The 21,115-nt window shown below is 43.9% G+C and overlaps 1 long non-coding RNA gene across 1 annotated transcript in view; it reads left to right on the top strand.

The window, feature by feature from the left end:
- LOC116794446 overlaps positions 1-20,883 on the top strand; it is a 33,101-nt gene extending 12,218 nt beyond the window's left edge. Inside the window, exons 3-4 of the long non-coding RNA XR_004359801.1 lie at positions 9,410-9,572; positions 20,139-20,883. This is a non-coding gene — a long non-coding RNA (uncharacterized LOC116794446). The remainder of the gene's footprint in view (positions 1-9,409; positions 9,573-20,138) is intronic.
- The last annotated feature ends 232 nt before the right edge of the window (positions 20,884-21,115 follow it).

Below are 21,115 nucleotides of genomic sequence, written 5' to 3'. Positions count from 1 at the left end.
TGGGAGAGAAGACTCCATCAGTCTGGAGCTCTGGGAATGCTGGGATTCCAAATCCTACCATGGGGGAGAAGCCTCCCTCAGTGTGTAGCTCTGGGAATGCTGGGATTCCAAATGCTCACATGGGGGAGAAGCCTCCATCAGCCTGGAGCTCTGGGAATGCTGTGGAAGCCTCCCTCAGTCTGGAGTTCTGGGAATGCTGAGATGCCATATCCTAAAAGGGGGGAGAAACCTTCATCCATCTGGAGCTCTGTGAATGCTGGGATTCCAAATCCTGGCATGGGGGAGAAGCCTCCATCAGCCTGGTGCTCTGGGAATGCTGTGGAAGCCTCCTTCAGTCTGGAGTTCTGGGAATGCTGGGATTCCAAATGCTCACATGGGGAGAAACCTTTATCAGTCTGGAGCTCTGGGAATGCTGAGATGCCAAATCCTAGCATGGGGGAAGCCTCCATCAGTCTGGAGCTCTGGGAATGCTGGGATTCCAAATGCTAACATGGAGGAGAAGCCTCCATCAGTCTGGATCACTGGGAATGCTGGGATTCCATATCCTACCATGGAGGAGAAGACTCCATCAGTCTGGAGCTCTGGGAATGCTGGGATGCCAGATCCTTTTGGGGATGCTGGAAATCTGAGCCCTCTGAGGTTTGTAGGAGGGTGGTCAGAGCTTTTCTCTGTACAGAAATTATTTCAGGATCAGTGGTCAGCCCAAGAGCAGCTTGAGGGGGAGATTCCAGGGATTTAGTTACAGTCCAGAGTCACAGAGACTGATTATGCAAACAGGCACAACAAAATCTGGGAATAATCTTTGTCCTTCACCATTTCTCCCTGGATTATTTGGTGTCTAATTTAATCCCTGTGGCTCTGACAGTGAACTGTCCCCACTGAAATGTCCCAGAACTGGTGGTGAAGGGTGGTTTTGTAGGTGGTTTTCAAGGAGTTCAAAGCCTCACCCCTTCCCTAAAAAATGGAAAATCCTTGAACTGAGGGTTCCCACTTAAATAAGACAAGTCTAAATATAATGTTATGCAGCAAAGGGCTTCTATTTAATTTGAATATATGAAATGGAGGGGGAAAAGAAAGTTTGGCCTTCAATCTGAATTATAAAGTATTTCGTCACCAAGCCCTACATTTCTGTTAGTAAAGTATTTTCATTTAATCATAGAATCCCAGAATGATTTGGGTTGGAAAGGGCATTAAAGATCATGGAATTCCAATCCCTGCCATGGGCACTGACACCTTCCACTAGCCCAGGTTGCTCCAAGCTCTGTCCAACCTGGCCCTGAACACTTCCAGGGATGGGGCAGCCACAGCTTCTCTGGGAATTCCATTCCAGTCCCTCACCACCTTCCCAGGGAAGAATTTATTCCAAAATACCCCATCTAAATCTACCCTCCTTTGTTTTTTTTTTTTTCCCTGCCCATATTAAAGGGTGAACTTCAGTTATAAACCAAATAAAGGTCCTCCTGAGGGAAGATAAACCACCTCTAAAACTCACACTGGCTGCAAAACTGTATTTATTAGCTTTTAGATTTCTTCCAAGCATGGAACTACTGCTCATCATCCAGCAACAGCCAGAGGGAAAAGAGGGGAAAAAAAAGGAAAAAATATGCTGTTGAAAAGTTTTGAAAACAAGCAAAGTGTGTGTTTGCTGAGTCTTCTCCATCTGCTGTGTTTCACTCTGTTCTCACACTTTTCAGTAACAGGTCCCAGCTAATTGCACAATTTTGCCTGCAAATCCACAGCTTGCTTGTTTTTAGACAGGGTTTTGGTTGGGTTTTTTTCCCTAACGTCTCTCCAGGATGTGGAAAACCCATAATTATTCCTCCATCCTAATGTAAGAGAAAGTGAGTGGTGGTGGGGAGTTGTTGTGTCCATTAGACACTAAGAATTGGAAGATTTATCCATAAATCTTGTGGAGAGCAGCAGTTGGCATCTCCCCTGGGTGGTGGAGCCTAAGAGTGAAACCCCAGACAATTCCTTTTGGGATTCCAGGCCACAGCTTCATGAAGGGATCTTTCTGGAACTCCAGATATGACCCACCAAACCCAAGGAGGATGCTGTGGACCCTGTGGAACGTTCCTCATTCCTTCTGGGTGGTGTGGGCAGTGCAAGTCCACTCTACCCCATCACTTGCCTTCCAGCAACATGAAAATAACAACCACAGGTTCATGGAATGGTTTGGATTGGAAAGGACCTTAAAAATCGTCTCATTCCAATCCCCCTGCCATGGTCAGAGACACCTCCCACTAGCTCAGGTCACTCCAAATCCCATCCAACCCGGCCTTGAACACTTCCAGGGATGTGGAATCTGATCAACCTTTGAGAAAGGGCCTGGAGTTTCATCCCAGAACTTTTCCCTCCTGAAGATGGAAGGATACAGGCTGGGATGACACACAGGGAATAAAAAACCCACCCTTCTGCTACTTAAAAGACTGAGTTTGAAAAATGCCAGCCAAGTATTGTACGCAGAGGGGGCTGTAGATAAACAGCCTCAGAGGCAGAGACATATTTCTAAAACAAAAATGATTCTTTCCACAGAGCAGCGCAAATATCTGTAAATCTGAGGCCAGACATGCCAGTAGCTGATATTTTTTCCGGGAGCAGTGGGAGTCTCTGTTGCTGGCAGAGCTCTGCCACGCAGGACACGCCAGCTTGTGTCTGATACCACCCAGGCAACAACGAGCAAACTAATTGGGAGAAACCCACCCCTCCCCACGCAGCCGCCGGGCTTCCCCCGGGAGAAGACACGGCCCACCCGTGGTGGAGGTGGGTGTGTGAGATGAAGGCCACGGCAAAAAAGCTTTGCTTTGCTGCAGCAACCTGGTGGGTGAGTGACAAATATTTCCTTCTGCCGGCCCAGCACGCCTGGCAGATGCTGTTGGCTCTGGGGTTGTCTAATTCTACTCAGTGTTTGAGGGCAAGAAATATCATAGAATCACAGAATCATAGAACCAGCCGGGTTGGAAAGGACTTCTGAGATCATCAAGTCCAACCCTTCATCCAACCCCGCCGTGGTTCCCAGCCCATGGCACTGATGCTACATCCAGTCTCATCTTAAACACCTCCAGGGACAGAGAATCCACCCCCTCCCTGGGCAGCCCATTCCAATGTCTGATTACCCACTCTGGAAAGAATTCCTTCCTAATATTCAACCTAAACCTCTCTTGGCACAGCTGAAGACCGAGCCCTCTTGTCTTACTGATAGTTGCCTGTGAGAAGAGCCCAACCCCCACCTGGCTACAACCTCCTGTCAGGGAGTCGAAGAGAGTGAGAAGGTCTCCCCTGAGCCTCCTCTTCTCCAGGCTGAGCCCCCACAGCTCCCTCAGCCTCTCCTCACAGGAATTGTGCTCCAGACCCTTCCCCAGTTCCATTCCCTTCTCTGGACCTGCTCCAGCCCCTCCATGTCCTTCCTGAACTGAGGGGCCCAGAACTGGACGCAGCACTCGAGGTGAGGCCTCACCAGTGCTGAGTCCAGGGGCAGAATCCCTGCCTTGCTCCTGCTGCCACACTCTTCCTGATCCAGGCCAGGATCCATTGGCCTTCTTGCCCACCTGGGCACACTCTGGCTCCTGTTCAGCTTCCTGTCCATCCACACTCCCAGCTCCCTTCCTGCCTGGTTGCTCTCCAGCCACTCTGTCCCAGCCTGGAGCTGCTGGGGGTTGTTGTGGCCAAAGTGGAGGACCCAGCACTTGGCCTGGTTGAACCTCATCCCGTTGGAATCAGCCCATGGATCCAGCCTGTCCAGGTCCCTCTGCAGAGCCCTCCTGCCTTCCAGGAGATCAACACTCCCCCCCAGCTTGGTGTCATCTGCAAATTTACTGATGAGTCTGTGAAACTCAGAGCTGGGGGAGAAGTTGGAGCAAGGTGGGAAGTTCTCACCTAAACAGTTTCTTCAGCTCTTTCTGGGGCAAGAACATTGCAGGGTCAGAGCATGGGGGAGTCACCAGCCCTGGAGGTGTCCAAGGAATGACTGGATGTGGCAGTGAGCGCTCTGGGCTTGGTGACAAGGTGGTGATCAGTCACAGGTTGGACTCAATGATCTGAGAGGTCTTTTCCACCTAAATGATTCTGTGATTCCCAACATGCCAACAGCCTAACAGGAGACATCAGGTAAATGCTTTCACTGGTGCATTCAAGAAGGCTCTAAATTCCTCAAGAACTCTCTAAATTCCTCAAGAAGCCCAAGGGTGAATTTTGTTTACAGTCCAAAGGTGAAATAGAGCCCTTGGTGGTGAAATCCTCAGGCACAAGGAAATGTGGCAATTCTTAGTCCATCCAAGATGGACAAATTCTAGTCAGTGGTTTGGGTGGCCAAATCCAGGTGTTTCTGGAAATAACTAAAACCCTAAAAATCCTCCACTTTGGACAACAGAGGTGTTTTAACCACTGAACTACTGCTTTGATGGGAAAGCACTGACAGCTGGAACAGGCAAATGCTGTCAGCTTGGACTGCACCCCCAGGAAAGTGCCGATTGTCCCACAGAGCCACCTCTCTCTGCTGACTGAAAAGAGACCCCAGATGATCATCCACTTTGTATGTGGATGGATTCATGTAAAAAATTAATTCCTCCCTGTTTAAGAGAGTTTTCAATAAACTTCTCCCCTTGGACTTACTGGTCTGGGCCCAACTTCCCCACCACCTTCCCTTAGAGTTGTTCAGGGTGCCCAGATCCAGCCAGATCAGATATTGGAAGAAGTTCTTTATTTAGAGGGTGGTGAGGCCCTGGCTCAGGTTGCCCAGAGAAGCTGTGGCTGCCCCATCCCTGGAAGTGTCCAAGGCCAGGTTGGGTGGGGCTTGGAGCATCCTGGGCTAGTGGAAGGTGTCCCTACCCATGGCAGGGGTTGGAATGAGATGATCTTTAAGGTCCCTTCCAACCCAAACCATTCCATGATTCTATCCTATGATTCCATGATAAGTAAGTCCCTTCCTTCCGTGTCACAGGACAGAAGCCTGGTGCTCTAAACTTACCTGGAAAAGTCCAGACACATTCCAGGGCACCAAAATCACGGGAAAATGATTCTGTTTCTGGAGAAGAAACAGAGGACACATCACAAACCTACCAAGAAATACCAAAATCCACTATTTCCCTAAGGGGTTATTCCTCCTGGAGTTTAAAAAGGAAGAGCTCCAAGAGTTTCAACAAGGCAATTAAAGGTGGTTTCTTCAACTTTCTGCTTGTAGGGATGGTTTGAAAAAGGAGCAATGGATTTGAGTCCATTCTGTTTAATTCCATGAAACTAATTGAAGTGGCAGGATCTTCATTAAAGCTGGGACAGGAGAGAATTTTCGTTTAGAAGCAACTCCAAATGACATTTCTTTGGCAAGAGCTCATTTGACACAGAGCTGAGGCCACATTTAAAATTCAGTTCTTATGTAGAGAGACCAGAGACCTGCTGGAACTGCCTTAGATTGAAGATTTTCATCTCTTAGTCCAGTTTAACACAGTAAGAAATTTCACTAAGGCATATTTAAATGGTAATTAATTGAGCGTTACGGGGTTTTTAATTGCTAATGTAGTAGCTGTGAAAGTCTCAGTATTATGTCCCAACCAGATTGATGTGGAGGTCACAGCTCTGAAGAGCACTCAGTGCCAAAGGAAAACTTTTTCCCACTGAAAGTTTTCACTAAACTTAAAATCCTTGTGTTAAAAACATAAAAAAAAATAAATACCTGCTTGATTAATTGAAAATTATTCCAGACTTTGTGTTAATTCACAAATTATTGGGTCTCTGACAGACAAACAAAAAACAGCAGGAGGCAGAAAATGTGTGGGAGATAAAGCAACTCATTTAAAAAAATATTTTGATTTTCTGCTTGGAACTGTGATTTATTCCATCAAAAGGATCTTTGAGCAGAACTCAAAATCTGAGCACCGAAGTGGAACATTCCCTGGGAGTGAAAGCATTGTCTCCTTTCCAGTTTAGCAGACAAAAACATCGTTTGATCAGATTTTATGCAAAATATGCTGCTGGGCTTCTTTTTCCCCCCACAAACGCTGCAGACCAGTAGTCAAATAATAAATCACTTTCCCACACAGGTTTCATATAGAGAAGTTTAACATCAAGATGTGTTTATCAGAAAATGAATGGAGTTTGGTGTACTTTTATCCATGCTCTTAATAAAGTTTCCCACTTCCAGAAACTCTTTGGAAGCCTCTTTCTCCCTCCACCATCAATATTCCGAGTGCTTGGCAGCTCCTCTCAGTATTCCCCACACATCCTTCATAAATTGTCTGGCCAAGCAGGATGATGGGAAAGCTGCACAAAATATGACAGCAAGTCAATAAATAACTCTGGGTTGCCCCAATTTTCCAGTAAGTTCCTCAAGATGTTCATGATTTGCAAAGCTCTGCTTCGTGGAGACAAAATTCTCATCCCAGATTTACAGAGGGGACTCGGAGGTGCTGAAGGAACTGGGATTACTGCCTTCTAAAAGGGGATTTACAGACACACCTCTAAGTAGAGCACACCCTGCACATGAACCTCACGAGGGGGAAAACACATCCCCGTTTCAATGTGTAGGAGATAAAGCATCTCATTTAAAAAAAACCATTTTGATTTTCTGATTGGAAATGTGATTGACTCCATCAGAAAGATTTCTGAGCAGGAATCAAAGCCTGAGCACTGAACTGGAACATTCCCTTGGAGGGAAAACATTGTCTCCTTTCCAGCAGGTGATGTCAGGATCTCGTCTGAGGAGATGAGAAAAGGGTTTGTTTGCATGTTAAAATGGATATGAAAACAGCTCAAAATAGGTATCCACTTCAGAAATGGAACTTAGATTCAGGGCTGCCTGGGTGGGGTTGTTTGGTCTTTATGAGCCTGAGAGCATTTTTCAGGGGGGGAAGGAGGGAAAATATTTTTCTTTCCCTAACTTGGGTAAGGGGATTTTATACCCAAAAAGGGTGATTTCTGCTCTATACTGCAGATCAGAAACTCAAATTTGTTCCTGTAGTGAACTACAAAATAATGGGGAAAACGAATAATTTTGTTTTCAGTGGTGCCTGGAACATTCAACTTGATCTTGAAGGTTTTGTTTGATACCGATTTAGTCTCTTTGTTCAGTCTCAATAAATACCAAGTGAGAGGTGGCTCTGGTTTGCAGAGTAGTTTTCATCTGAACATCTCCTAAACCTGAGAGCTTAAAATTACGAAGGAGCTTGTCTCTTCTTGCTTCTTTACGTGGCCTCCCTCATTCCTGTAAGAAATCCATCTAACTTGATCTCTAGGAATTCTATTGATGGTACTGCAATTCCTGGGCAATCCAGACCACCATTTCACCAACCTCAGCGTTAGGAACACTTTTCCAAATGTTGTTCTTCCTGTAGGGCAAAGTTGTGGTTTCTTGTGGTACCTTCCACAGTCATGGAATCACAGAATGGGTTGGGTTGGAAAACACCTTAAAGATAATTTAGATCCAACCCCCTGCTATGGGCAGGGACACTTTCCACTATCCCAGATTGCTCCAAGCCCCATCCAACCTGGCCTTGAACACTTCCAGGGATTTGGTAGCCACAGCTTCTGTGGGCAACCTGTGCCAGGGCCTCACCACCCTCTCAGGGAAGAATTCTTTCCCAATATCTGATCTAAACCTGTCCTAGTGGCAGTGTGAAGCCATTCCCCCTTGTCCTTCCCTCCATCTCTTGTCCCAAGTCCCTCTCCAGCTCTTCTGGAGCCCCTTTAAGCCCTGGGAGGGGCTCCAAGGTTACCCTGGATCCTTCTCTCCTCCATGTGAACACCCCCAGCTCTCCCAGCCTGGCTCCAGAGCAGAGGGGCTCCAGCCCTTGGAGTATCTCTGTGGTCTCCTCTGGACTTGCTCCAATATTTCCACATCCTTCTGATGTTGGGGACCCCAGAGGTGGACACTGTTCCAGGTGGAGTCCCATGAGAGCAGAGTAGAGTGGGAGAATCCCCTCCCCCAACCTGCTGGTCACACATTATAGGTCTGGAATTAAGCCCCATCTCTTCCATGTTCCCACTCCAGGGTTCAGTAATCCTGAATTCGATGAAGAGAACCTTGGAGCCATGAATGCTACAGTCCCTCACCATCCAGCTTCAGGTTCCTAAACCTGTTTCTAAGCTTAAGAAAGAGTTCTTCTAAACAGACAAACTCTCCAATGTTAAGTATTAGTGCAGAATTTATTGGAGCACATTGAGCTGAGCAGACCAAGATGAAGTTCAGCCCTTGGCCAAATCCTGATGGGAGCTGAGGAAGAACTACATTTAAAAGCTTTAGGTTAAATCTGATTTATGTCTGTGCCTGCATTTGCATTCAGACTTAGGAGAAACTTTTGCTGAAGACTGTAAATTTGTGACCAGAGAAGAAAGTGGTGTCACTGGAGAAGAAAATCACACGGAAGTTGCCAGTAATGGAAATATGTGAAAAATATTAAAACAGGGTTCATAACAGAATATTAGAATCAAAGAATCATAGAATGGTTTGGGTTGGAAGGGACCTTAAAGATGATCCAGTTCCCACCCCTCTGCCATGGGCAGGGACACCTTCCATTCTCCCAGGTTGCTCCAAGCCCTGTCCAACCTGGCCTTGGACACTTCCAGGGATGGGGCAACATTCCTACAATCTGTACTTCAACTCCCTCTTTTCATAACTTGGATTAAACCCATATTTCCACGTGTGCAAAAAGTGGGGACGGTCACTACAAGTTCATACGTGTTAAGTTGACCTTCCTAAGCCCCAAGTCTACCGGCAACCATGTTCTGGAAATTTATTTTATCAATAAATATATCCCAGTATTGTCAGAACAGGGACCATTAAGATCTAAGAAAACACAAAGAAAAGCAGAACATGAGTTGTCTGGTAGCAAAATCACTGCCAGAGCACAGCACCCAACTCAATTTTCAGGATTGCAGCAAAGCAGCAAAAGCCGCTGCCGAGAATATTTGAGGAGTTGTTGTTTTAACTCTCCTCTTGCGTCAGCATCTGGTACCTTTTAAGATGACAGTTTATTTGTAACTTGTTCAACCTGCTGCCTACTGAGCAAGGAGATGTGCCCCTGGGATGTGCTTTTTTTTCCCTTTCGTCTCTATCTCCCCATTTTCAGCTCCTTCCTACATTTCAAAAAGTTCCTAATAACTTGGCTTTGCTTCGCTGCTTTGATTGCTCCCATCCCCGGGTTATTTACCAAGTGGAGGTTCTGCTGCAGAAAGGGCAAACAGATTAAGGAATTTGATGTGCCAATAGGAAAATTGCATCTCTCGCTCCGTGCACACGGATAAGGAACAGGGGTGGAAGTGCCTCCTGGATCGCGGCTCCCTGGGAGCAGAAAATAACCCCTTTCTGCCGGTTTTTCAGAGAATTAAAGTATTTTGGTGCAGCATTTCCTCAGCCACCCATCTGCAGAGGACATCTCACGGAAATAGCGGGGTATTTTTATCTTTTACATTTTATTAGGTGCGATTTTCAGCCACCGTTTGAGGCAGAACAGGGCCTGAACACACATTTTGGGCTGGCAAAAAGTAGCTGTAAAGTCCTTACGTAGAAGAAAAAGAGGCTTTAACACCTGGATGCAGCAAAATTCTCCCATCATTTGTGATCCCAAGTCAAAATACCCACAGTGAGTGTTGTAATATTCCCTTTGCACCCATAGGAACATGCCCCATCGTGGCAGTAAATGTTTAATAGAATTAACTTGACCTATAAACATTTACAGAATCATGGAATGGTTTGGTTTGGAAGGGATCTTAAAGATCATCCATTCCAACCCCCTGCCATGGGGTGGGACCTTCCACTAGACCAGGTTCCTCAATTTTAATTTCTACCAACTGAGGCCCCATTTGAACGTGAAATGAATTGGAAAAAAAAAAAAGAAATATTTGAGAACTTTGGCAGCATGGAAGTTGATGCTCCAACAGAAAAATCCACAGAGTTTTGGAAGCTGTTTTGGGATTGAATTAATTTTAACACAGTTGGAGATTTTCCAAGGACTTGAGGGCTGGTGGACACTTTATCAAGTCTTCAACTCAGGGTATTCTCCCATCCTAGCAATGAAATGCTGGAGCGTAAAGTCTGATCCTCAATAAGGAAATTCACCGTTAACTCAGAAGTTCATCAAAATAGAAAATTCCAAGTTAAAAATACCTCTCCAGCACCGGATGACATCGTTCCCTGGAAAGTAGGTCTCGTCAAAGAAATCTGTTATCTCTTCCAGGAGGTTTCATGTCTGGTTGATAAAGGAAGTCATGATGATAAAACCCACTTTGGTTTCGCCAGATTGTTACCACGTGTCCTTCCAGAGCGACGCTGCTGCCATAGAAAGGAACAAAAAGACACATCCTACATCAATTAAAACCTGTCTCAGTCCATCAATTAAAACCTCAGTCCATCAATTAAAACCTGTCTCAGCCAATCAAATGCTATTTGGAAAGAGGAGATCTGCAGTGATTTGTATCTTTGTTGTGATCACCCTAAAAAGAGATTCTCAGCAAACTTTGTTCAGTCCTTTTATCACAGGGGGAATGGCTTTAAAGTGAGAGTAGGTTTAGATGGGATATTGGGAAGAAATTCCTCATTGGGAGGGTGATGAGGCCCTGGCACAGGTTGCTCAGAGAAGCTGTGGCTGCCCCATCCCTGGAAGTGTCCAAGGAGAGGTTGGACGGGGCTTGGAGCAACCTGGGCTAGTGGAAGGTGTCCCTGCCCATGGCAGGGGGTTGGAACTGGATGGTCTTTAAGGTGTTTTCCAACCCAAACCATTCCATGATTTTATCATGTTGTATGAACTTCAGGGTACAAAATCCCACCAGTTCATTAACGTGGATAAGAAGCAAATTTCTTGTGTGGTTTTTCAGTTTGACAGAATGTCAGAGATATCAAGAAGGGTAAACTTTATAGCTTTGAGTTGTGCAAGAGGAAGTTACTCCTGAATAAAAAGCCTAGAAATTGAATTGAGTTGAATTTAACCTTGAAATAACTGTTTACAAAAAGTGGCAGTAATTGTATTTCAGTGTATTTTTAAAATGGAGATAGTGGACCCAATATTCCCTGGAATCTCTGCGGCAGAAATAGGAAGAAAAAAATAGCTGAAAATCAGGATTTAAGATTTGTTGCTCCTTTTGAAAACATGTTCTAAATAAGGAAGAAAGCAAAAATCACCCATATTTCCATAAAACTTCCCAGATCCCAGAAGTTCCCCAGCAAACCTGACACTCCTGTGCATGTCATTACTGCCTGGCAATTAGTGAGCCCATTAAATGAGAATGATAATTGCACTGAGCAGCTGCAAGTGGCTCCCAGTACTCCTAGTTCTGGGGCAGAGCCTTCATCTATCTACCCAAGGCTGGGAAAGATCCATCTTCCAAAATTCCCAGCTCTGTAACAGCCCTACCTGGGCCATCTGCTCCAGGACCAGAGAGGGCACAACAGGTAAAACCTCTGGCTCTGGAGAAGCCCAGGAAAGGAGCAACATAATGTGATAGAAAGTGATCCTGGCTTTGAGGACACGCTGCCAGTCACTGAAACAAAGTTTATGGAATGAACTGGGCACTGGTGAGGCCACACCTCAAATCCTGGGATCAGTTTTGGGCCCCTCACAACCAGAAAAAAACAGAGGGACTGGAGCATGCCCAGGGAAGGGAACGGAGCTGGGAAGGGTCTGGAGCACCAGGAGCAGCTGAGGGAGCTGGGGGGGTTCATCTGGAAAAAAGGAGGGTCAGTGGGGACCTTCTTGCTCTCTGCAACTCCCTGACAGGAGAGTGGAACCAGATCGGACTCGGGCTCTGATCCCAAGTACCAAGGAATAGGATGAGAGGAAATGGCCTCAAATTGCATCTGAGGGGGTTCAGGTTGGATATGAGGGAAAATTTCTGTGCTGAAAGAGTGGTTAAACGTTGGAACAGGCTGCCCAGGGAAGTGGTGGAGTCACCATCCCTTGAAGTGCTCAAAAACAAAAAAAACAAGTTGACCTGGCTCTTCATGCTGTGGTGTAGAGGGCATGGTGGCATTCAAAGATTGGACTTGATGATCCTGGAGGTGTTTTCCAGCCTTAATGATTCGATGAACCTGAAATATTTCAAACAAAATCTTTCCTGCTGAATGCTCTGCCACTTTCACATGGAAAGAGCCTGAAAGGAGCAGCAAAGGAATTGCTGGAATTCTGGGGACCTGCAAATCCTGAAGAGGGAAATAAATAAATGTAATAAATAAATAAATAACTCCGAGGGGTGCCTGTTGCAGAGCATGACCCAATGTATATGAGCGTTTGAGAGGGGAACTCGGCCATCTAGTGTCTGCTTTGCACAGACAGCCTTTGGGTTTTCTTCCCAAAGCTTGTGCCTTGAAGTGATGAAAGACCAGGGATCATCTCAACTCTCCCCGTTGAAAGATTTCCGTGGCTGCGGCAGCGCTCGGAACCGAAAGTGCAGATAAACCTCTTCACCTCCTGATGCTAATTCAAGTAGAACCTTCCAGCCTTGAAAGTTCAGCACCATTATTAATATAAACCCCTTTGAGAGCAGCAATACACCCCCAGACCTGCACACCACACACCATTGTACTTACTTGACTTTTATTTCATCTAATTACAAAGCATTACTCACGAGAATGACAGATTTTATTACTCACTATTATACAATTTCTGTCTCCTCCAGTCCTAACAAAAAAGAAAGCACAGAAAAAGAAGTTATTTGAGGAAAAAGTAAAAAAAAAAAAGAATACCCCTAATAACAAATGACTTAATTTTAAGAAAGAATTTGGATGCCAAGACATTACTTTTGCTGTAGTTGCCAGTTTGGTTAAAACTCTTCCCGTGTTTGATACCTAATAAATGCCACATGATGTCATTCTGGAGTTGGCTTAAAATTTGTCACTCTCGTGACTAATTCCTTTTAATTAGACTTAAGAACACAGGAGAAAAAAAATGTCATCATTTAAATTAAAGTTAAGTGATGTATTGATTGGATGAGGACTTAATAGCATAAGTAGTCTTTTAGAAAATGATTCAAGTGAGCAAGTTTTTAATTTCAGGCCATTTGCTTTCACTCTCCTGGGTCTGACTGTGTATAAAAGCAGGATCATTCCAGATTTTCTCCCTTTGCACACTCAAAGGTGCACACCTACATTAGGGAATTGTGTTCATACAGGCAGCCAAGTCACGTGAATTAAAATTATTAACCATCCTGGAACAAAACGAGGCATTTTGAAGAGAAACAGCCCCTTTATCCCGATTATTTTGACCACAGTTGGTACAGGGCTATAACAGCCAAGACAAAACCAATGGGAATTTATCCCCAGATATCCCAGCAGATGGTTGGAGTCACCTTTCAGCCACATATCCAGGACATCACTTGGGTTCATCCTGTGCCACTTCATGGAATTCTGAAGAAGTTTGCAGTACTTCCCATTCCTTGGGTAGAAGTGCCTGGAAAGCCCCTCTTTGGGTGTTGAGGTGGGGTTTTGTGCAGCTCTATCCGGTCTGTGTTTGGGATTTCACTCTTTTATGGCAGAGTTGCCTTCAGCAGAAGTGAATTGCCCCAAAATAATGTCATCTGAATCCAGAGCTTTTCCATATGTTGTTGGAGTTTATTCTTTAGCATCACAATGGGCGTGGAATCATCTGCAGCAACAGCCTGTTGTGGTTTTACTGTTATCCCTGTTGGAAAGGCTTCCCTTGGAATCTCCTTCTTCTCTTGTTCTGCTTTTTAAACAGAAGTCCTAACAAAATCTTGCTGAATTGTCACTTAAAATAACTGGAGGAAAACTTTAGACCCTGTAAAAAAATATCCAGATTAAAATTATCCTTCAATACCCACAGTGCATCGGTCCTTCCCAAGCACAGCAGCCTTGAGGGATGGCTGGTGATCCTGAGGGATCTTCCAGAATTCCCAGCGCTTGTTTGCAAGCAGTGAGTCCACTCTAAGCAGTTTGGATCAAAGAAATCTTTTGGGAAGAGAGGTAGGAAATTAAAGTTGAGAATTCCGACTTCGATTTCTTCTCCTTTCTTCATTTCAAAAGTGCTGAATAACAAGGAAATTAGTCCTAGCAATTAGTCCTGTGCAAATGAACATTGTTAAGAGCTGAGAGATCTCCTGAATTCCTTAGGAAAGCAGTGGGTTTGCCCCTTGTGTCCAATGCCAATAGTTGATTTATAGTGATTTGGGAAGAATCCAGGAAAGGCAGGGATAGACCCCAGCCCTGAGCAGGGCAGTGGTTTGAAACTGCAGCTCCTTTTGAGCTGAAACCTGGAATTCCTCAGCAGCAGTTCCAAAATGTGACAGCTCCCAATGCCAAATTAATGAGGAATAATTATTAAACCCCCATGACATATTATGGAACAATTATCAGGGAAAATTAATAGTGAGACCACCAAACAGATGTATGCGCTCAGTACCAGCTCCTGAGCAGAGCAAGGAAGACTAATTAACTTCGGTTGATTATCTGCTTGTGTTTTCCTCTGATTTTCAGGAGCTGAGGGGAAATATTCCTAAGCCTGGAAGATTTTCCAGTGCCAATCACCCACTTTATTGCATCCAGTCCATTCCTTTTTTTCCCTTTGTTTTGTCATCCAGTGGAAGTAGCCCACGAAAACACTTGGTAAGGAGGCTGTAGCAGGGTAAAAACACCGCCTGTTTGTTCAGGCTTTGGGGTTCATGTCAGGAATTCATATATTTAATTCTCAAGTAACTTGTTCCCATCCTGCCCTCTGGAAAACTTCCAACAGTTTAATAATCCATGGGACAATATCTGACTGTGAAACTGGGACTTTTGGGAGACTTCAGTGCCTTCTGCAGAAACTTCTTTGGCCCAGTTTTGGCAGAGATTTGGTCTCTTGGTCCTCCTATTTAGGCTTTTTCAAGAGGGATACTGTACAAAGTGTGAGCTGGGCAAAGAAGTTTGTTCACAAAGTTGAGCAGATGGATTTCTTGTCGTTCCAGACAGGATTTTTAGTGATAATTACCCTCTTTATGGCTTCTTCATGACTGAAAAATAAGCCTCAAACTTGCTGATGTTTTATTTCTAGCTGGAATTGCTGAGTCAACTCATCTGTTGCCCCCAGGCAGAGTCAAAAGAAAGGTTTTTCCCATTTAATTGAGGAAAGACAAGATCAAATTACAAATATGAAGGTGAGCTCCACATCAACCAAGCTGTGAAGTCGAGCCTTGCTCAGGGCCTGTGCCAACAAACCCCAGCTCAGTGTAGCTGGAAAAAAGTGCCCGATCAATAGATTGGAATCATATGGTGAACCTGGAATTAACAGGTATTGATTTTAACTTACACAGACTTCTGGCAAGAAATGGAGTTTGGTTGCTTTAAAGCTCCAGCTTCTGGCTTAGACACTGCAAAAATCTTTTTCACAATAAGCTGTCCTTTTATCCCCCTTATGTTTACTTCCCAAGGATGTTCCCTGTGACTAGAACTGGAAGTTGTTTGTAGTGTTGGTACAAAGGTGCTACCTCTGCTGCTGATGTTTTCAGTGCCAAGCAACCAAGAGGATTTGCTTGCACTGCTGGCACACATAAATATGCACAAAAAAGTGCAGGTATTGTGAAAATTATCTCTGGATTCTCGAAATAATACTAAATTAGCTGGTTTTATCCACACAGGCAGCATCAAGAACATTTGACTGTCAGCCAAAAGGATGCTCTGGAGGTATTTTAAAAGCAGTCCAAGGAAAGGGTGAGGTAAAAAAAAATCTTCTGCATGTAAGTCCAAACATCCAAAAATCTTTAACTTTTACCCAGCGATTTGTTCCCCTCAGCACGGAACAATTCCCAGATCCAATGTCATCCTCAGCCTCTCCAGCCCCAGGCAAAGCACGGTGGGTCCCTCTCCTCCCCATGGCCAAGGGCTGCAGCAGCAGGCCTCGATCCCCCCTTTGGGGAAGTGTTTCCTCCAAGGGCACTTTTGTAAATCAACCCACTCCTAGGAATGCTCAAATGTGGCCACCCAGTCAGGGCTTGAGGTATCAATCCCTCCTTTTCTTTTCTATTTTAATACGCTATAAAACAAAAAGAAAAAAGAAAACAGGTGAATAATATCATTTATACTCTTGCATTTCCTTGTTCCTCAAAGGGAAAACTCTCCAGCCTAGCAGAGAATCATCTTTGGAAGAACAAACAACATGGAATCCTCAGCAAGGGGAGGGAGCTCTGCTCGGCCTCTCCTCCAGCAGTTTGCCTGGAGAAGCTGCTTCTTATTTATTTGAACACTTGATTCCTTGAATCCAGTCCGTCCCAGCCAGGCAGAATTCCCAGGAAGGAGCTGCCATTCCTCCCAGGGAGCAGAAGATCAGCCCTTTTAACTTTTTAACTCGTTTCTGTCAGTGGCAGGGGTGGAAAATCCACGTCTTTGTGACTCCTGCGTGAGTTTCCTCAGTCGCAGGGTGACATTTTTTGTTCATCCATGTCAAATCCTGATTTTTTTTTCCCCCCTATTTTTCATCCTTCTATCCCCTAGTCCCAGGGTTTCCTGGGAAAATATCTCCTGAGGAAGTTTATTGCTGACAGACAGTAAATCCGTGTGAGGAGGAAAAGCGACAGCCTGAAAAACAATCCAAAAAACCCAATCAAATACACAACCATGTCCAAAAACAGGGAAAATAACTATTTATTAGGGTATGTCCAACAAAATCTTTAAACAAACCACCCTACTATCCAACAAACAATTAGCCAAACTGAAATGCCTGAGCCAGAGAGAAGGGAAAATATTCCAAGGTTTTGTTTGCTGATCTCCTGGCTTAGGAATTCTGGGCGTGATGCAACTCCAGCCAGGAGAATTATGAGCTTCTATGTGCAAAAAGGCAGCTGGAGAGGAGAAAGTAGCTCCTCTGATGCATTCCCTGATTGCTCTGAGCCCTCCCAGAAGGTAAAAATTGGGATTTTTATTGTTTTAATGAATATTATTTACGGACACGATGGGATGTTTAACTTCCAGCACAGGTTGCCTTTGACTCACTCTTCTTTCCTTTTAACTTTAGCTCATGTTTAATCTCCACCATCAACGCTGGGATGTACAAAAAGCTCTTTCTATGACCGAAAAATCCCCAATATTGAACTTTAGGCAGCACTAAAGAATCTCCAGTGCAAGTTCTGAAGTCTTAAGGTCGTGGGCTGAAGGTTAAATGACACTTTAAGAGATATTTTCTAACCTGATTCCCTCAGGAAACAAACTTAAATAAGTTTTTTTCCCCTTGTGTGCAACCAACCACACACCCATTTGCTCCATTGTCACCTGCATCTGACAATATTAAATTATATTGTAATTATATTGATTTATTCCACTGTAAAGGTTGGTCTTGAGTGAGCAAAACCCTCGTTAAATACCAGTAACCATCAGAACCCTTTGTATGGATTCAAAACTGCACTGGAACCATCATAAAATTAAAGAGCAGCTTGAACCCATCAAGGAAAATTAAAAATTAGGTATATTATCCTTATATATCTATATTTAATCAAAGGCTGGCAGCATGTCCAAGTATTTACAAATAAGACAAAGAAGCCAGATAAAGTATATGGGAAAAGGTAGCTTTTTTATCCCTATTTTCTGCAAAGATGCAGAACTATAATGTGATTTTTCCAAGGGTTTGCACTGACAGTCAATGGAAAAAGCAGCAACTACTCTGAAATTTCCTAACAACCAGTAAAAGGCAGGAGATTTTTTTTGCCTTATGGATCCAGTTTTCCATTGCAAATGGATTTCTCTGAATGAATTATAGATCCAGCCAAGATGTTACCATAAAACACCCAAACGTGGCTCTCTATTTTGAAGAAATAAGTTCCTTTAGCAGTTTCTGAAACATGAGAGAAGGAAAAAAATCATAAAATTAAAGAGCAGCCTGAACCCATCAAGGAAAATTAAAAATTAGGAACATTATCCTTATATATTTATTTTTAATCAAAGACTGGCAGTATATCCAAGTATTTACAAATAAGGAAAAGAAGTCGGATAAAGTATATGGAAAAATGAAGGGGTTTTATCCCTATTTTCTGCAAAGATGTAGAACTATAATGTGATTTTTCCAAGGTTTTTCACTGACAGTCAATGGAAAAAACAGCAACTACCCTGAAATTTCCTAACAACCACTAAAAAGCAGGAGAATTTTTTCTTTCTTTTGGATTCGGTTTTCCATTGCAAATGGAAATGACTGAATTACAGATCCAGCCAAGATGTTACCATAAAACACCAAACGTGGCTCTATTTTGAAGAAAGAAGTTCCTTTAGCACATTCTGAAACATGAGAGAGAGGGAAAAAAAAACCCTCTTCCCTTTCCCTCATTTCCAATTCTGTGGGAATCTGAGCTGAAGGCTTCAGGAGCTTTGTGCCTGTGCCTGCCAAGAAGGAAAGCAAAGCCCAGAGAGCAGCAGAATTCCCTTTTTGTGGCCCAAACCCACTGGAATTGAGCATTTTCTGCCTTGAGCATTTGCAAGGGATGGATGTCCCAAGCAGCACCAGCTCCCAGTGACACCAGTTCCAGCTCCAGGTCTGCTAATGGTGTTTGGATTCAATGGATTGGGATTGAGACCGGGGAAAAGGAGGTGTAGATGTGGCACTCGGGGATGTGGGTCAGTGGTGGAAAACTGTTGGATTTGATGATCTTGGAGGTCTTTTTCCAACCTTTTCCCGTGATTCTCGGATTCTCCACCCCAGCAAACATCCTTGGCTGAGTTGAATTATCCCCCTGAATTTGAGCTGCAGACAGTTGATATCTTGCAGGGTGGACAATCCATATGTCCAAGAAATATTCCACCCAAAAGGCTCTGCCACAGGAGTTGTTACCAATTAAAAAAGCCAAATTTGGTTTTCCAGCATTAACACTGGGGTAGCAACGCTGGAGCAGGTCAGAGCAAGGCAGAGTTTCCTCAGAGAGGAAGGAAATAAAAAAAACAAAATTAAACTACTTCTCTTTTCTGCCTTTTAAACTGGAGCAGGGGAAGGTGGAAATCTCGAGGATGAGGAGGAGAAAGGCAGCACCTCAGTCTTGTGGGTTGTGATCACCCCCACACGTGAGTGAGGGATTCCCTGTGTGTCAGGTGACTCCAAACAACTTTATCACCAGAGGTTTAGAACCACAGAATCCCAGAATGGTTAGAAGGGACCTTAAAGTTCATCTGTTTCCAATCCCCCTGCCATGGGACGCCTCTCACTAGCCCAGGTTGCTCCAAGCCCTGTCCAACCTGGCCTTGGACATTTCCAGGGATGGGGCAGCCACAGCTTCTCTGGGCAACCTGTGCCAGGGCCTCACCATCCTAATTTCTTCCCAGTGTCCAATCTAAACCTGCTCTCTGTGAGTTTGAAGCCATTCCCCCTTGTCCTGTCGCTCCAGGCCCTTGCAGTGGTTTCACAGAAGTGTCATTTCTCTGGCACTCGGTGGATTTGCGTCACGGGGACGTTACAGAAACTGTAGGGCACAAAAACATGTCCTTAGGGATGCATTCCATGATAAACTGTCTCCTCAGCTGAATCAACCAGTCTTTAAATGCCTTTCTCCTTGGATAATCTGGAAATTGGTAGAATCCTAGAATTATTGAGATTGGAAAAGATCTCCAAGGCCATTGAGTCCAACCTTGGACTGATCCCTACCTTGTCCCCAGCCCAGAGCACAGAGTGCCACATCCAGTTATTCCTTGGACACCTCCAGGGATGAGGACTCAAACTTCCCTGGGCAGCCCCTTTTCCAATGCCTGGCCACCCCTTCCATGAAGAAATTCCTCCTGCTGCAGAAATTCCTCCTGATTTCCAGTAACTGCAAGTTTTTATATGGAGCCTGGTGGTGTCACATGAATGTTCCTGTGATCTTTTCTTCAGCTTCGTTGGTATCTCAGCAAGAAAATGAAAATAATAAATAATTGAAAAAATTAAATCACAAAGAATAAAATTCTTTGTAAAAAATAAATTTTTCTAGGCCCTCCTTTATTATGAACTCTTAGAGAACAAGTGTTTTCTCAAGTCCAGGCACAGGTACTTGGTATCGCAGAACACTGAGATGACATAACCACATTTAAATGCTTATTTTTCCTCAACATCCCTCGACTGAAATATCTATTTTTTGCCTAACATAGATCTGGTTTTGGCTTCTTCTGTCCCTTCCAGTTTCCTCTAGAAAAATAATTTAAAAAAAAAAAAAAAAAAAGAATTTTTTTTATACCATTTTATCTTCTTCTAGATTTATAACAAGTCTTATTTTGTCAGCAAAGGATGAGAAGCAGCGGAGTCTGCAGATGGTGGAATTTGAGGAATGCCTCTCAACTCCTCCTTCCCTATGTAAGATCTTCTCCAGAGCAGACTGTCCCACTCCTACTCCTGGATTCCAAGAGAGTTTAGTCCTTATTATTCCACTTGCTAATGGAAAACAGTGAAATGGATTTTTTTTTTCATCACAGAAAAAAACAAGAGTTCTCCAAATGTAAACATTGAGATAAATCACACTCGTTTCAGTGACATTTTCCAATTTCTTATGAAAAACATTCCAACCAGCAATTTAATGAAGATTTTTGCAGCTTGTTTTGACTTTTTAAAAGAGATGAACATTTTCACTTCTCTTTGAGAGGCTGAATTTCTCGCTTTTTAACTTCATGTTTCCTGTCTTTTTGCTGTGAAGATTCAAGAGAAGAGAAGAGGAGTGAAAGTGATTTTCGTGACACTTTGCCAATGCTACTTCTTTCATTTCCATTCATTTTTCAAGGGAAAGGACAAGGGTTAATTTAAAAATTAAGACAAAATTAATGCCGTAATTCGAATTAAGTATTTTTTTCTCTCTGAAAAACCTGAATTTCAGATGCTTCAAAGCAAGTCTTTCTCTGTTTGCTTTCCCTTCCTGAAATCCAAAGGAAACTAATGTTAAACTATTAATTATCATCTGACATGTGTTTTTGCTGTCTTATATTCCATTTCTTCCTGTTCTTGTGTTCTTCCTTAATAAATTATAAAGCCAACAGATGCTTTCAACATCATTTTTCAGGAGGAATTATCATCAAAGTTCTCCTAATTTCAGTGAAATGTGAAGAAAGGAGAAGATAAAGAGGTGTGAGATGGGTCACATCTTCCCAACCCGGATTTGGTATCAGAGTGTCCACATTGGTGCTGAATTCCCAAGAAACAAACAGTGGGTTTGGCTGGTCCTGTGCAGGGCCAGGAATGGGATTTCAATGATCCTTGTGGGTCCCTTC

Source organism: Chiroxiphia lanceolata, chromosome 1 (genome assembly GCF_009829145.1).
Source record: "Chiroxiphia lanceolata isolate bChiLan1 chromosome 1, bChiLan1.pri, whole genome shotgun sequence".
NCBI lineage: Eukaryota > Metazoa > Chordata > Aves > Passeriformes > Pipridae > Chiroxiphia > Chiroxiphia lanceolata.
This window is presented reverse-complemented; position numbering and strand designations above follow the sequence as displayed.